The 19108-nt window shown below is 34.0% G+C and overlaps 1 protein-coding gene across 7 annotated transcripts in view; it reads right to left on the bottom strand.

The window, feature by feature from the left end:
- Ih (hyperpolarization activated cyclic nucleotide gated potassium channel Ih) overlaps positions 1 to 18019 on the bottom strand; it is a 738958-nt gene extending 720939 nt beyond the window's left edge. For all 7 annotated transcript variants that reach the window (XM_089639037.1, XM_089639041.1, XM_089639039.1 and 4 more), the window contains exon 1: positions 17840 to 18019. The gene's annotated coding sequence lies outside the window, so the exon portion shown is untranslated. The remainder of the gene's footprint in view (positions 1 to 17839) is intronic.
- Positions 18020 to 19108: the final 1089 nt, after the last annotated feature.

Here is a 19108-nt window from a genome sequence, read left to right as displayed (position 1 = left end):
CCGAGAAGGCTTCGCAGGAATCGAGAATCGCCTCGGTGCCTCTGAGAAATAAGGACTCAAGAACTTTCTTGCGAAGTTAACGGTGCGATTTATTTTAAGAGTGACAAAATTCACTACGTTAATTTTTACTGTATTTTAAAAACGCTTTTATTTTGGCTTGTAAAAAATATTTTATAAAATTAACAACGATACATCTGTTTTATAAAGACTTGAGTATAAACAGATGTTTGGCAACGTTTTAAATTTACACTATCCACACAAGAATCCCTGAGGAAAACAATTTCCCTCAGGGCCTCTTTCATATTTAATAATTATAATAATAACATGGCATTTACATAGCGAAGTTTAATGTCATTTCACTTCAAGGGCGTTTAATTATAACAAATTAAAAATTTATGTTCTTAAAATTATTCCTACAGTGTGCCTTACCCAATACAGATAGATTTTATAACACTAAATATACTTTTTATACAAAGTGATGACAAAACGTAGAATAAAAATAACAGCAGGACAAAACAAGAATTAGGTAATGTAAGGAAGATTTAGAAGATCTGGGAATGAAAAAGAAATGAGTGTTGGGTAGGAATCTAAGGTTCAGAGTGTTCAGGAGTGATGGATGTTTCAATTCATCCTTCCGACTGTGGTTCAAGGCGATGGGTCAAGAGAGCCCTGCTGAAGCGCATCCGTCACAAAGACCTAGACAATCCTCACCCCATGAATCTCAAAGCATTTGGGGTAGTTCGCAAGCATTTTGTGGCTCCGCCATAGGTCACCTCAAACCCTATGGCGGAGGTATTGGTTATCCAACGGTTATTGGTTATTCAATGAGAGAGCCTCTAAAATTTACTACAAGAAGATAATACTAATAAATCTAAACAGAAAAAACTTCACGGTCGCAACTAAGAATCAAACCCAGGATCGCTGTTTTACCGGGACTACACTTTTAAACACTAAGCTGTTGAAACCTGTTTTTAATCTCAAATCTCAGTTTTAAGATTAGAAATATTATCTTTAACCAACCAGATGCCTGATGCAGACAGTTATTAACACATTAAAGATATTCAAACTAGAAAATATAGGAAGATATCTGTCTTACCTGTGCGGGAACCGATTTTTCTGGATTTCAACAAATACAAGTTTTGTTATGCTACGTATTCATCCGCGAGCCGAAGTGCCGAACTGAACCTCAATTTATTTCCTTTCCAGTAATATACGTACCCTTATATAGTGGTAACAACAATTAAATCAAATTAATTACCAAAAATGACGAAAGCAATTCATGATATTTCATTGCGACATAATTTTTTAATCACTTTAAAAGCTATACTTAATTAACTTTGATTAGCAGCAAGTCACACTCTCAAACATTCACAAAAAATATACTCACAAAACTGACAAGGTGGCTTGATAATATATGACAGGTCCAATTAATAATAATTTCTTCAGAAAGTATTTTATTTCGTGATAATTTGACACTCCCATTATGATGTGGTAATTTTATTAAAAGCTCTTTTATTTTGTGGCGCGACAGTGACATATTATAATTTCTATTTCAAAAGAAAAAAAGTCATTTTATAGCTCTTCAATAAGAATCATATTTCATTGTGAGTGATACTTTTCTGAGGCTAGTATTTTAAGTAAAGAGAGTGATATGAATTTTACACTAGCTTGGACACTATTCCCAATTCCAAAAATGAGAAATTAAGGTTCGATCCTAACTGATCTAATCTGTGATCTATTTCATAGAATCTGAAATAAGATGGATCAGTAAGCTTTTCTATGGAATAGAAATCTAAAGTTGAATCAACTTTTGTTCTATGAATTGATCATATAGACTCATAAAACAGATCAAATAAGAGCCCAGCATTATAAAGCACCAAATAATTTTCATAATGTATGATTTGAGTTTTTTCATGTTATTATGCCGTGTTGCGCTTCCTCTTATTTAGCCAATGTGTGTTAATGTACGTAGAAGTGATGCACTGTTGTGTGCATTAAAGCTCTTAGGGGTTGTATTTCAGTGTAATTATTTATGTGGTTTTCGGTGTTTAGTTTTGATGTAGCTATCCAGTACAGAATTTCAAAAGGAAAGCTTAAATTCAAAAAGTCATACCACAAAATCGACTCCAAATGTGATGTAGATTCACCAGTTTCCCGCTTGTAACAGTTTCAGTTATCAGTTTTCGGAATGGTCAAAAACGGAAGTTACCATTGAAAATGAAAAGATTTTAAAAATTTCCTTTTATTCGTTTCGAATGTAATGAAATTTTTTTTATAATTTTGACAAACAGTAATAAATCTAATGATTAAATGAATCTCGAAATTTTTATGCGTAAATAACCATTTAAAACTCAAAAACTTGTAAAACGACTGTACATAACAAATTTATTGGATTTGATATGATTTGCGACCGTCGAAACTGTAGATAGATGGTTTATTGACATTACCGAACATAAATAATTGCTGGTATCATAATCCGACGATATCATTACGTGGAAAAAACACTATCATATTTATTATTATGAGTAATAATTATTAGCCTGAAACACAAATATAAATTGAACGGGAATAAAACCCGCTCCTTCTGATTGCCGGTCAGATGCACGAAAGCACCGCGCTTTGTCGGATTATTTTTAACCGCCAAACTCTTAAATAAATACTAGTATTTCATTCAACAATTATTAATTTTTTCACCATAAATCGACCAAATTTATGTTTCTATGAAAGGTATTGTTAAATACTTAATTTTTCACTAGGTGGCGTCGAGATATATTATATCTTCATTTAGTGGTGAAATATTTTGACTTGTCAAATATTATTATTTTTTATTAATGGTAAACATATGTTTACAAGAAAGGAGTTTTATGCAAAGCACAAAGGAAAACTAACTGTTATAAGTAATAATTATAAACCCGGAACACAAATATAAATTGAAATTTTCTTTTGAGATAAAAAATCAGGAGCTACTATTTCAATTCCCGTCGGTAATATGTTTACCTTTAATAAAAAGATATAATACCATCTGTGAAGATTTTACGTCGTACCTAATACACATAAAATAGTATTAATATTGTGTTTGTACATATTGTGAGATTTTAATGGTACTCTTCCATGGAAGTGTTAGCCTGTGATTGGAAGTGGAGTGAACAGAACTTTATTGTAGTTATTCAAAAGTAATTAATAATATGATAAGGTACATGTATTTTGAAATGTACTAAATACATTGCAACGAGAAAGTAAAACATTATTTTATTACGTGTTTGATAAATGTTGGTAGATTAAACGTATCTAAAATAATGTAAATAGTAATAAACACATTATATTATGTAGATATTTTGAGAAGAAATTGTTATGGGAAATGAACGAGATTTAGGTTATTTTTGAGATCAATTATAGTATAAAGATAATATCTTAGTCTGGTATCAAAAAAAAATCACAATATTAACGATTTGACAAGATTCGAACTTTAGAAATGTTGAACCGACATGCGGTGTAGCGGAGGTCACATATTTAGCATAATATTCAAAAAATATATGAAGAAATGGGGTATTCACGTACATATAAAAGAATTGAAGAAAACAGATATGGGCGTATTTTGTGAAACAAAAGTCTGATCATTTATTTGTTAATTATTTTTTTTATATAAACATTGTTATTACTACAATTTTAATAATGACAAAAAAAGTAGTCACGCTGTGCTGCCACAAGGCGGGTTGTCGGCGAGTTCTACCATTTTTCTTTAATTTAATAAACATAACACAATATAATCATTTTTATTTTTGAAATAACTTAATGAGTAAAATCTGAAATTGTAATATTTAATTATTGAAGACAATATTAGCGATTCCTAAACGAAAATTTGATCATTAAGTTATTTGAAAAATAAATATTCATCCTAGACTTGTAGAAGAGGTCAATAGATGTCACACATTAAAATTAAAATAAGATATGTATTTATCTAAGACACTATCTAGATTATGTTCCTTATTGCTTACACAATGGTTAATGTAAAAAATAAAATAAATAAAATAACCATGTAGAAATCGCCAAATATGTAAACGCCAGTTGTAACACACATCGAATCACATAAGCTCGCAGTTTGTCGTATATGGAGAACCGAAGTTGCTATGTAATACCTACAGTTTGCACTGTTTGTATGTAGTTCCCATGTGTATTATGTACGTGGCAAGGATAGCACCACTTGGCACGGCCTGGGCTATTACGGAGCAATGAAAACATGGCTGATTCGGTGCCAGTTTTTCCAGAATGCTCCACATACAGGAGCCATTGATCGCCGCCATGTTTGCATAATGGAATTCGGTATTCAAAAACTGAGTAACTGAAATTCGTCTTACGTAATGCCACTGAAAAATTTCACGAATAATAAGAAATTTACATTGATATTTATTCTCGACGGTACTCGGCTTTTCACTTATCAGATTCGAATTTAAACTCGAGCAGTTTCGTATTTTAATTCGTATTGTATTGAATTTCGTTCACGTCCGCAGACTTTTTTTTATCATTTCGTTTATGTTGGGTTATGGATGGTATTTATAGAAATCAGCCAGAAGTAGCTACGTGAGTTTATATAACGTTCACGTAAAATATTGTTCAGGTAATTTATTAAACAAGGCGAAGAAAGGCGCGGAAACTAAAGCAGATTATAAAAATAGCAAATCTTTTCCGCCACATTTTCTTTGGGTTATTTTTTAAAATGAGTTTATTTTTGTCAATACTATTCCACATTTGAACATATTATTTTCGCAAATGGATAAAAAGAAAATAAGTCGAGGAGCGGTTAGTTCTTCGCCTCTGAAGGAGGTCACGTGTAAGAAAGTCCAGGATAAACCAGCAGGTCACGTGTAGCACAGCCCACATTGAATCCGAAGGTCACGTGTAAGAAAGTCTATTGCAGATTCCGGTGATCACGTGTAAAAAAACAAAAGCAGAACAATGAGGTCACTTGTGAGAAAATCCTACCCTAAGAAAGCCCGAGATGAACCCAGAGTAACGTGTAAGAAAACCACTTACAAAGAAATCCTAAGCTGAACTAGGGGTCACATGTAAGAAATCCCAAGTTGATCTCGGAGGTCACGTGTAAGAAAGTCCAAACTGAACCCGGAGGTCAAGTGTAAGAAAAATCCAAGCTGTTCTCGGAGGTGAGGTGTAAGAAAGCCCAAGCTTAACTCGGAGATCACGTGTAAGAAAGCCCAAGTTGAACACGGAGGTCACATTTAAGAAAACCTAAGCTGGCAAATAAAATAAGTATTTCAATTTATTTTGTTGGTATATTTGCATATCTTTCCATATTGAACTATGTTTAATGTTTAATTTGCAAAACAAACTATTAATAAATTTACAGTTTAATTACTAGAATCAATTTTCCTCTAAACCGTATCGTTATCGTCAGAAAACTTCCCTCCACATTACAGATGGCTTTTCACGTAAATTCGGTCACCATTTAAGTCAAGTCACAAAGAACTTTTATCTACCCACCGCCTTTGTCCCGACCGGACTGTACCTTATTATTACCTGGACCGTAAGAAATTAATTCCCTCTTGGAGATTAAAATTAAGACTGTCACTAAATTATAATTTATTAAAAATAATTAACAATCTTAAGTGCCTACTGCTGGCAGAAACAATAAAATTGTCTTTAAAGAAATAACCTTGATTTTTGTTGAAATGTTTTGTTTAATATTTCTCCGAGGATTTAATTAACAGCCTGTTTGTTTTGAAGTTACCAATTTTGCATTTTGTCTTTATTCCCCAGAGTCTATACTATCATAGGTAGAAGTTAACGGTGTTATATCAATGTTTCGTGATTATTAAAATAATGATACTCTGAGTTTAGATTACTTTTGTTTATTATATAACTGCGTATAGAGATTACACATGCGTGCTATCTAGTTGCGAGCTGGAATGTGAGAGAGAGACTAAACTAATACATTGACTTTTATACCACTATAATACATAATATTATGTTTGACTTTGTTAGACATATTATGTCTAACAAAGTCAAACACCTGACGTTATTGTTCCACAGAGTGTGATGTTTTGGACATCCACAAAAATAAACGATAAATAATAAAATAACGTGCTCTAAAAAATTTTTTGTTTAAACAACGACGGAAGATTTATTGACAGACAGGCCTTGAGTAAACAGATTCCCACGGGAAAGGAGAGACCGGAGGACAGTCGAGGTTTGAACTTGGGTGGATTGACAGCCCCGAGAAAGGGATACAAATCAGAAGTGTTGTTTGAAATTGCAGTTAATTATTGAATTCAAATGGTATTAGAGAATATTGCGGAATATTGAATTAAAGTGAAAGATTATTGATCCGGTGTTTGTGTGAAGTGAAAGTGATTCGACTCAGTGGGAAAACAATTAATAATAATGACAATAATAATAATTGGATAATTTGTAGAGCGCCGTTTTGTAAAAACCCACCTCAGGGGCGCCAGGTGTTGTGCAATCGCGATTGTGTTATAAAGTTGTGTTGATTTAAACGTGATTTCGTATACAGTTCGAACTAGATTGCTTGTCTTAAAAACATGAAAATAATAAAAACATTGATTGCGTTTTAAAATAGAGTGAATGTACTTAAAGGCAGGAAGTGTTTAATCGGGCTAAGTTATTGATTTGGCGAGATGGCATTCTATCCACGGAGACCGAAAACCAGAGAATCAAATAGATTATTAACTGTGGGTTCGAATCCTAACAGATTAGGGAGGTACAATTTTATTTACAGGAATATTTAATTACCCTTTTATAAGCGTAGGGAGGAGGTCGAAAATTAAAGTGATTTAGCTATATAGTGTAACCAGGTAAGTTTCACACGAGGATTTGGAGGTGACTAACAGGGTGAGTTTTTTTATATTATTTATTAAATTTCAGAGGACCCTTTTAATAATAATAGGATACAACCGAGGTACAGGAACCGAGTTTGCAACGCCTGCAACCCAAATAATCTTCCCATAAGTAGGGATACGCTAGACGCATTGTCAATCAGCTGTGAGCGAGAGACGAGTCAACGACCTTTTCATATATAGGCCGAGAGGCGCGGAGTACAGTCAGTCAAAGGGGAAGTTTTGCTAGCGTATGCCGTCCCAAATTGAAAGCGATCGGATACAACCAGACGGAACAAAATGAAAACTTTTCTTCTGTTATTTGACCTTCTAATTTAATACCTTTCATCTATTGTTTGACTTCCTAAGTTACGAATTGGGATGCACAAAAACAAATCTAAAGTCGAAAGAGGGAGATGGTAATCTCCGAAATAAAACTACCAACCGAACAACTTTTCTCAACAGGTATCTTTCGAGAGGTAGGCGGCCTCTTTAAATTAAATGCAAAAAATCAAACCAATTATCCGTTTATACCTTACCTGAGAGGATAGGTATTCAGTAGAAGTTACCCATACCTAATACACGAGGATGCTAGTAACCTCATAAAATAAATACTGGAACCAAATATTAAAATACAGACAGTCCTCATCCCAAATTTGGCATATCGAGTAGACCTTACATATATCTCACATGATAATTGGCTGAATGGGTAGGCACACAACCTATCGTTAATAAGCAGGCAGAATGTCGACAAGATCGTCGTGTGTTATATGTGTATTGACCTAGAAAGGGATGTAAATCCCCGACGGCGTGGGAGTTACAACGTTTTCTGGAGGTGGCACGTAACTTAGGACCTTGCGTGTCACATTTTCGCGACTAGATTCGTGATAAAGGGATGTTATGGTTTTCCCCTTCTACACTCAGTAAAGTAGTTTATCCTGGAGGTGTTTGAGATTGGGGCAATTCTGAAATTGGTGAAGAGACCTGGTTTTCTTTATTCTGGCGTGAAGGTTGCCGATTTGGAACAAGGGGAGACCCGGCCGGTTGTGATATCCAGACACGCAGATATCGATCGCCTTGCTCAAATTATCATCCATCAGTTTTGTTTGGTAAGCGGAGGAGCCAATCTTAACTTGAAAAAAATTCATTTCTTTTCCTCTCCTTCCCCTCCCAAAATATATACATGGATGGCGCCGACAACTAACACCATAAATTTATCGTATGTATATCACATATATAAAATCTAACACTTTATTATATTCACATTACCCTACGATAGGTAGAATCGAGTAGCTAGGGGGGGGTGAGCAGGCGACTTAGAAGATAAGGTTTATAAAATGGTTTTGAAAAACAGCGGTAATGGATTCAACTCACTCTATCTCAAAAGAACCAAGGGATACCACACAAAACATAAATAACTAGGTTTCTAAACCGAGAAACAAAAACCCAACACAACGTTCGGTGAAGCCTTTTTATACTGAACCGTCACGTGAAATGAGTACGTTCAAGGTCGTACGTCACGTAGACAAACTAGGATGGACACACTTGAAGGGGTGTGTAATAAAGAAAAGACGGCAGGGAGGACCTTCCTACCCCGGATATATATATAACCAAAGCCTTATGGAAAAGTTACCTACGGGACTTAAGGAAAATGTATCGTAGAAAGAAGAGAAGGAAAAGTTTGAAGTAGAAAGGGCAGATCATTACATCTGGTGCCGTGACCAGGAGATAGATATACAAGCTGGTTTGAATTCATTACTGTTGTTGAAAAAAAAAAAAAATGGATTTCATAAACCTTATTAATTCACATTAACAGCAAAAGAAATGGTACCTATCGTCAAAAATGATAACAGAGACATCGTACTTCAAAGGCAAAATAGAATAAACAGACAGACCCGGAAAACATTGAATTCATTGCGACGACAAAAAACATCTAAAATGTTCATAAACAACGAAGCCAAAGGATAAACAAACATCGAAATCGGATTAATTATAACACAAGAATAAGATAGCTGGGACAAATCTAAAATAAACATTGCATTCAGATATCGTGAAGTATATGGCATATTTTATACCGTTGATATTTGAATTTTTTTTTTTTTTTTTTTTTTTTTTTTTTTCTTTATTCATGAAATATTAATGTGTACAGTTTTTACATGCTTTTCGACTACCACACTAGACACACGCCCGTATTATGGTAGTCGAATAATAAATGTAAACAATTATTGTTTATTCCAGATCTAAAAGGCAGAGAATGTTTAAGACATAAATAATAAAAGACAGACAAAACCATCGGATCACCGCCGAGGACACAAAATAAAAACAAATCAACATGAAAATAAATAACACTCGAACATAATACAAATAACGTATTGAGGTGAAACAACACTGTTTAAACAAATAACTCAGAGTTTAAAAATAAACAAGTGTGACATGACATATTGAATTTCTACCCATAGAGACACAAAACACTTGAAAAAGCTGAGGGCGGAAAAAAACTCACCAGTAGAACAAGCCGATAATCACGGGAACCAAAAAAATAAACAGATGCTAGGTTAGAAACGAAGAACAGGGGCGCTCAACATTTTGGAAGAATTAAAATAAAATTTAAAATAAAAATAAAAAATAAATACAGAGGTATTCGAGAAACGTAAATTACCTATAGTTATTTCTAATCCCATCGACTAACACGAGGAAGCGAGATTACCCGTTGGGCTTAGAACTAAAGGGAGGCTGTGATGTTTTGGACATCCACAAAAATAAACGATAAATAATAAAATAACGTGCTCTAAAAAATTTTTTGTTTAAACAACGACGGAAGATTTATTGACAGACAGGCCTTGAGTAAACAGATTCCCACGGGAAAGGAGAGACCGGAGGACAGTCGAGGTTTGAACTTGGGTGGATTGACAGCCCCGAGAAAGGGATACAAATCAGAAGTGTTGTTTGAAATTGCAGTTAATTATTGAATTCAAATGGTATTAGAGAATATTGCGGAATATTGAATTAAAGTGAAAGATTATTGATCCGGTGTTTGTGTGAAGTGAAAGTGATTCGACTCAGTGGGAAAACAATTAATAATAATGACAATAATAATAATTGGATAATTTGTAGAGCGCCGTTTTGTAAAAACCCACCTCAGGGGCGCCAGGTGTTGTGCAATCGCGATTGTGTTATAAAGTTGTGTTGATTTAAACGTGATTTCGTATACAGTTCGAACTAGATTGCTTGTCTTAAAAACATGAAAATAATAAAAACATTGATTGCGTTTTAAAATAGAGTGAATGTACTTAAAGGCAGGAAGTGTTTAATCGGGCTAAGTTATTGATTTGGCGAGATGGCATTCTATCCACGGAGACCGAAAACCAGAGAATCAAATAGATTATTAACTGTGGGTTCGAATCCTAACAGATTAGGGAGGTACAATTTTATTTACAGGAATATTTAATTACCCTTTTATAAGCGTAGGGAGGAGGTCGAAAATTAAAGTGATTTAGCTATATAGTGTAACCAGGTAAGTTTCACACGAGGATTTGGAGGTGACTAACAGGGTGAGTTTTTTTATATTATTTATTAAATTTCAGAGGACCCTTTTAATAATAATAGGATACAACCGAGGTACAGGAACCGAGTTTGCAACGCCTGCAACCCAAATAATCTTCCCATAAGTAGGGATACGCTAGACGCATTGTCAATCAGCTGTGAGCGAGAGACGAGTCAACGACCTTTTCATATATAGGCCGAGAGGCGCGGAGTACAGTCAGTCAAAGGGGAAGTTTTGCTAGCGTATGCCGTCCCAAATTGAAAGCGATCGGATACAACCAGACGGAACAAAATGAAAACTTTTCTTCTGTTATTTGACCTTCTAATTTAATACCTTTCATCTATTGTTTGACTTCCTAAGTTACGAATTGGGATGCACAAAAACAAATCTAAAGTCGAAAGAGGGAGATGGTAATCTCCGAAATAAAACTACCAACCGAACAACTTTTCTCAACAGGTATCTTTCGAGAGGTAGGCGGCCTCTTTAAATTAAATGCAAAAAATCAAACCAATTATCCGTTTATACCTTACCTGAGAGGATAGGTATTCAGTAGAAGTTACCCATACCTAATACACGAGGATGCTAGTAACCTCATAAAATAAATACTGGAACCAAATATTAAAATACAGACAGTCCTCATCCCAAATTTGGCATATCGAGTAGACCTTACATATATCTCACATGATAATTGGCTGAATGGGTAGGCACACAACCTATCGTTAATAAGCAGGCAGAATGTCGACAAGATCGTCGTGTGTTATATGTGTATTGACCTAGAAAGGGATGTAAATCCCCGACGGCGTGGGAGTTACAACGTTTTCTGGAGGTGGCACGTAACTTAGGACCTTGCGTGTCACATTTTCGCGACTAGATTCGTGATAAAGGGATGTTATGGTTTTCCCCTTCTACACTCAGTAAAGTAGTTTATCCTGGAGGTGTTTGAGATTGGGGCAATTCTGAAATTGGTGAAGAGACCTGGTTTTCTTTATTCTGGCGTGAAGGTTGCCGATTTGGAACAAGGGAGACCCGGCCGGTTGTGATATCCAGACACGCAGATATCGATCGCCTTGCTCAAATTATCATCCATCAGTTTTGTTTGGTAAGCGGAGGAGCCAATCTTAACTTGAAAAAAATTCATTTCTTTTCCTCTCCTTCCCCTCCCAAAATATATACATGGATGGCGCCGACAACTAACACCATAAATTTATCGTATGTATATCACATATATAAAATCTAACACTTTATTATATTCACATTACCCTACGATAGGTAGAATCGAGTAGCTAGGGGGGGGTGAACAGGCGACTTAGAAGATAAGGTTTATAAAATGGTTTTGAAAAACAGCGGTAATGGATTCAACTCACTCTATCTCAAAAGAACCAAGGGATACCACACAAAACATAAATAACTAGGTTTCTAAACCGAGAAACAAAAACCCAACACAACGTTCGGTGAAGCCTTTTTATACTGAACCGTCACGTGAAATGAGTACGTTCAAGGTCGTACGTCACGTAGACAAACTAGGATGGACACACTTGAAGGGGTGTGTAATAAAGAAAAGACGGCAGGGAGGACCTTCCTACCCCGGATATATATATAACCAAAGCCTTATGGAAACGTTACCTACGGGACTTAAGGAAAATGTATCGTAGAAAGAAGAGAAGGAAAAGTTTGAAGTAGAAAGGGCAGATCATTACAAGAGGGAGGAATTACAATATTCATAATAATGAGTAGTAAAAACTTATTCTAACACATAATGTTAACTATTTGCAAATGTTTGGAACGCGTTTGGCGTATCTTTCTCTTCAATATGTATTATTGGGTTCCATGATAACTCAACACAGTGACAGTTCAACACACTTTTAAAAGGTGATTTAAAGACATTAGAGACGATGAAAAAAAATTCTTTAACCTAACCTAACCTACTTAACCCAGTTAGTAAATTTTTTGTTTTATCACTTTCCATGACTTTATATAACTTTTTAAATATGTGATGAATTATCATTGTGATGATTTATCCGGTCACCGTATTATTGACGCTTATTTCAATTTCCATTGAAATACTAGAATAGTAGAAATAGTTAATGGATAGAAATAAGAAGAACGGGGCTAATATTAGCTATTGGTATCCGGTACTTGACGGCTATACAAAACAAAACGCTGAAAACCACGTAAATTTTACTAATTACTATATCTACTGAAATACCGGCCACAACAAGGTATAACCGTTACATACATAAACACACTATTCACTACAATCTACACAGCTGTCGATGATGGACATGTCCTGGTGATGGAAACTGTAACGCTGTTCGAAACGTTGGTTAAAGAATGAGGAAGCGCAACTCGGCATATTAACCCAAAAATAAATCACGATAAAACTTTTGGTCGTGGAAATCTCAAATCATACCAGTATATATTATACCAGTGGTAGAATGATTACAGCATTTCCTGACGTATGTGTTCATATACGGCATTCCGCCCTTTCAGATACCTAGTGAATCTATCAAACGGACTACAAATTTATGCAGAGAAGAGCTATTATCTTGAACGATTTCATCTAACAATCAATAACCGTCACACCGTGATTTTAATATGGTTTAAAATACAATTTTCACCCCTCATTGAATCATTCAACTGTCATTAATGACAGCAGATGAACTTGTCACCGTTAATACAAACACAAAATAAATTTAATAATAAATTACCTTTGCTAGGAAGAAATATGCGGGGAAAGTAATCTTTGATGTAAAATTTTAAAGGATATTAAAATACAGACATTAAGTGTAATTTTCAAGCAAAAAGTTATTACAAAGCTTTTAAGGGCCTGATACCACAAAAGTGTAATCTCCAACCTTAGAATCCTGACTTCGCCTTTGTCCCTTCAACCTCTGATAGCTGCTATATGAGAGACTGATAGACTCTTTGTAAATACCAAATTTATAAGTACGTAAAATGAAAAGTTTTTAAAACAGCAAAATAAAGAGAATATCAAAACTTTCCACAAAATGATGTCAGACCTTGAACTCTTAGCTCCTCTAAATCCTCTTGTATTCAAAGTAATTGTACTAATGTTTTATTTTTTAATGATAAACTAATGTTTATAAGACGAGGTTATATGCATAGCACAACGGATAACATTTATTTTCCTGGGAGATATTTTCAATTTGTATGGATATTTCGGGCGAGTAATTAATGTTTATAATAATTTGGTACTAATGTAATTTAATATATTCGAATTCAATTGACTTAATTCATATAAAAAAATAACACTTGTTAATGTTCAATTAATTATATATCACATAAAATACAAACTGAATCGGAATTGTATACTGTATAGTTTAATTTACCAACTATTATTAAATGCTTCAAGCTAGCATGGCGGTTGAAATAACATTCAAAATGTATCATCCATTGTAAATTTACTTTGAAATAAAAAAATATAAATATATATTTTGCCGATTGTTACCTGGGGTTTATCCAAAACCTTTTAAAACTAAATTAGAAGCAGAATAATCTCTTTAAACTTAATAATTCTTGCTCAAAACCTTGCATCATTTTAAAATGTGATGGTACAGTTAAAAAAACATCAGCAACTACTGTTTTATTTACCCCGTTCTTACTTTCGACATTACAAAGGTTTAAAGTAACAGGTTATTTGAAACTTTAACCCGTTTTACGTGCGTAAATGGAACCGGTTGAATATCTTGTCATTTTCAAGCGGGACTTAGCAAACTGGGATGCTTAAATTACGGTCCTGGAGGATATTTTAAGTCCATGGCATTAATTATAGCGGCGATAAAATTATGCCGATGTTTTCAGTTCAAATTATTTTACATCGGGGAGCTTCCAGCTTCCAAGGCCATAAAACTTTAACAGCGCGAGCTTTTCAAAAACTCTAATCTAAGATTCCCGGGATGAACATAATACGTAAGACGATTCTCACCGATCAAAAGGAGTTAGCTCTCGATTTATTAATGAATTAATCAAAGATACTTGATAAGTATCACAGATCGATTTTAATTATTTTGTCAAGGACGAAAGTCTATCCTACTTCGGTTAGCAAGTAAAATTCGCAGCCTTATTTGGGACAGTTAAATGTGTTGACAGATTAGTAGAGCCTTGAGGACCAATCACCCTGAGTGCTCTGCCGTTACAGCCTAAAAGCCTACAATCAACACACAACCACCTACCCTTAAATCCATCCTACGTATTACATTGAGTGGTCGCGAATACTTGATGATTTGAAACGATTGCTCAATATTTTGTTTTTAGTCTGTTTTTGGATAAAACCAACATCGCATGTAATTGTCACTACATACTATGTTGCTGTAAAAAGAATTATGTTTTATTTTTATGATATTTTGTCTTAATGCATCTTCAATTATCATCAAAATAATCTGAATACAATCAGTGTTTTTCATACTTGTCACAAGCAATTTTTCATTTTATTTAATTTTCTTTATAAATTGAAATATATTATAATTTATACGTTGTCTTATCGAAGGTAAAGTCTAAAGAAGAAGGGATTCCATAATTGGTTGATTTCGCCATTAGTAAGATGGCAAAAAATGACATTTAGTGAAGGTTAGTTGAAACACTAAAACAGACAGTTTATGTTTTGAAAAGTTCAGAAAAATGCGATAAACCATGTTAGTGTCACCGATATTGTGCGCAGTTGAGTCAAAGGTTGACTTAATGTTCACCACAGATTTATTGACGAAAACGGCCGTTTAAAGTTTATCTGAGGTGCATGTGTTCATTTTAACAAGAACAGTGATAATATAAATTTATGAAATATAATTTTAAAAATTTATTAAAATTTTCAGGAATGCATTAACCGATTTTAAAGAGAGCTGAAAGCTGAAATTCATGAAAGAAAACGAAAAGAAAAATGATACTCTAAAGAAAGATTTACTTTGCTTTGTTCGATTATGCTTATGCCTTAGACGTCTGATAAGTAAACGAAGTTACAAGTTCCTTAAATTTATAATAATAAAAACATACATCTATTTATTGAAAACGAACACTAATATTAAATTACTAAAGAGTGTTGTCGTCGTAGAATTGTATCATTAGGAAATATTAAAATTGTGCTAAAAATCCAATTATCAATCGGTGAAAAACGTCGATTATTTCGGCAACGTAGTTTTGAATTAAAAAAATGGTTGTGACTTGACAGGATATAACATCGTCGCATAAAACAGTCAATAATCCGGTCAGTGGTTGAGTTGGCATCGCGTTTGGTCCCACTCAGGCGTAGTGTGTTCAATTCCTCAGCAGGCTAAGTCCTCCATCACAAAACGAGCAACATTTTCCACTTACTCTGGTGGTAGTAGGAGATTTTCAAATATTGCCAGGTTATTCGTAACACGGGAATGTCTTTCGCCAAAAATAATAACATTAATGTTAACGAATAATGAAGATAGGTAATTTTTTTCCATATTAGATCTAAGTCAGACATCTTCACGTAGGCAACAGAATTGTTTTTTTGCATTCTCCTATATTATTTGTAAGGTTATTTCCTATTAAATAATCAGATTGAATGAGATTTAAAATACTACATTAATTTTCTGTTCGATATATAAATGCATTGCATTGGTTAATGAAGATGTAAGAATTTGATAAACACGCTACAATTCATTCAACCGAAACTCAGTTTAACGTGCTGATTTTTAATGAGAAATGATCTCTGTGAGTTTTACCAATATCCATATCTCTCTTCCCCAATTCTTTCAGTCAAATAAAAAAAATATTCCCAAATATCTTGAGTACCGTAGTCTCATTGGTCAGTAAAGTTGGGACTCTTGGGGTTTGCTTTAAACGCAAAAAAATAAAAACATAATTTTTAAAAGAAAAATAGTGATCAGATTGAAGCAGTAAAAACTCTTTGATCGAGATGTGGAGTCATTAAAATTGCACAAGTATATCTATTTGCAGCATTTAAAACAAAATATTTTAGTGCAAAATTTAATCATGCGCTGTAGAGCTTTCAAATGTTGATGTCACCGTAAAGAAAAGACAAGACTCAATATTGTTCATTCCATTTTCTTTGGTTTATTCAACAAAAACGACTAATACAGCTAGCATGTAATAAAATAATATTTTTACGTCTTTCTTTTTTAAAAACTTATAAAACTGTTCGATTACACAAAAAATACTACAAAACCGAACAAACCTAACGATTTTCGATTTCATCTTTGAAAAAAGCTGTAATTTCAGTTCCAAGAATAGTTGAGATCATTAGCCGGCCAAAAGAAACTTAATGCGAGATATTAATCAAACTCACAAATGGCTTTAACCGCTTCGACTCCGGGCGAATTGATCAATTATTTAGTCGGTAGTCGGTAGTCAGTAAGTCAGTTAGTATTCAGTTCCCACTCAATAGTCAATAAGACTATCGCACGAATGATTTGAAATTTTCCGATAAAAATTACGCAGCACGTTACGTAACAATGTTGTGGACATGATATTCAATTTAACCGGAACTTCGGAGCTTCCGTTAGTAACCGGAATCGAGGTTTCCGCCATTTGTTAACAACACGCGTTGATATTATTTCACAACAAATGATTACACTTTTTAACAAAAGATTTTTAGTTAAAAAATGACTTTCTTTATTTTTTACATTTGACTGGTTAAACGTACGTAACAAAACATTAGACTGAATTGCAAAAACATTTAGAAAATAATATATATTTAATTTAAGTTAGCCGGTAGGTACCTAATAATTGCTCTATTTTAAATTATTACTTTAGGTTATTTATACATCTCCTTTATATTCTCTATATATTCTCTACATTCTCATGTTATCTTAATATAATCCTTACATAACATTAAGTGGAAATAATACAACCCCAAATGGTTCAACGGAACAGATACTATACTATTCAAAACGATGTCAAATAATACGCAAGTAAGTACCGATTCGTGTATCGTTTTTTTCTATAAAAAAACCCGTGATATTTGCTTTCATTTTTTGGTGACTTTGTGCCAAGGTATCGATTCGTCTTTACGAAGGTAGAAAGAAAGGCTAAATTCGACTTGTATTCATTATGTAACCAAGCAGAGAAGGTCACGGAGGGTCTCAGACAACTAAATGATCGTAAAATGAATGACGGACACATGGTGTCTTCGTTCTACGTTTACGTAATATACACGTCTTGCTTTTACGTAATTTCAACTTAAAAAGGGTAGATTCAATTGCAATACCTTTGAGACACCAAATCTTACGGTTAAATGCGTGTTCACAACATTTGAAACAAATAATAGTAATCATTTGTTTTTAAAATAAATTATTGCACAAATCAAAATCAAGTTGTTTTTATGATGATCGGTTTGGTTAGGTTTTTTTACTTGCATCAAGATAAATCTGTTTTTTAAATAGTTTTCTTGTAAAAAGTTTTATTCCTTAAAATGTTTATATTTAAAAAAAACTTTTGTAGTTACCTGGCGGAACAACGCGCGGGTCGACACTTAAAACAACTCAAATGGTAACATTCGATATTCAAACGGAACACGACGAAAGAACAACGGACATAAAGAATATGTGGAAAACTTGTACAACGAACACACAACGAACTGCCGAAAAGAACACGCCGCGTGTTGCTACCGAAACGTAGCGACCCCTTCAGGGGTAGGCAGATCACTGACTACAGCCGATGTTACACACACATGCCACAAGTAATGTCTAATGTAACAACAAAACAAGCACACCCGCAAAAATGTCTTAAAACAACCCTTATGAAACTTTGAAACAGTGACGTCAGCACCCTCCCTTATCAGGCGCGGTGAAACACTGAACTAATCGCTCATTCCTACATAGACGGATCGTACAGCGCTGCGGGGCGCGACTAGCGGCGAAAAACGAAACTAACTCGCTTTTCCGACGAATGGGCGAATGGGGTTTAAGCAATTCGAAAAAATATTCAGCAATACCAAAAGGGCAGCGTTTAACCTCTGAAAATTAAAGCAACACTATATTATATATTTTACCCTTTGCTATGAAGTGTTTTTATTTTAGCTGTTTTGTTTTTGTGCGGTGGAGAATAACATTAGACAAACGTACCTAACCTTAAACGCGCGCACCTTTTCTGACATTCAAATTCGCGGGAAATGTGACATGAGACACACTTACACATTACACAAGCACTGCGCCCTGTCGCTATCCAAACACCTGAAATTAGGTACACACAACCAGCAATATCTAAGCAGTTAGTAGGGTAACCATATTTACTTCGTACAGTCTAAGTAAATCCACTGAGTGGTAACTTCAGCAATTCAATTAATTTTATGTTTTTCTTATTAGACCTCTCGTGTGTATGGTAGTGTAGGTACCTATTTTTCACATTAATTAAAATATTTATATCTACAGTACCTGCCTATATCAATAAGGTTACTTTGTTTAAATTTAAAAATTGATACGGTAATAAGTCTTCTAGAAAATGTTACCCGGCTTTGCTCGAGTTTGAACAAACTTAAAAAAAAATCGTATTTGGTAAAAAATATATTTATTCATTCACGTCACGAAGGCATTATAACGCATGTATACATTGTTTTGGGTAAATTGTTCTGAAATACAATAATAAGTGTGATGTACTAAGCAATTGCAAATGCAAGTTATCATAGAAAGTTATGTTGTACAAAGGAGTTAAATAATTGTATATCCTAACAAGATTACAAAATAAGTACTTCAGGTACTGTGAAAGAAGTGACGAA

This window comes from Hesperophylax consimilis, chromosome 13 (genome assembly GCF_061612785.1).
Source record: "Hesperophylax consimilis isolate HC1 chromosome 13, BYU_Hcon_1.0, whole genome shotgun sequence".
NCBI lineage: Eukaryota > Metazoa > Arthropoda > Insecta > Trichoptera > Limnephilidae > Hesperophylax > Hesperophylax consimilis.
The sequence above is the reverse complement of the archived record's forward strand: the minus strand, read 5'-3'. Positions and strand labels throughout refer to the sequence as shown.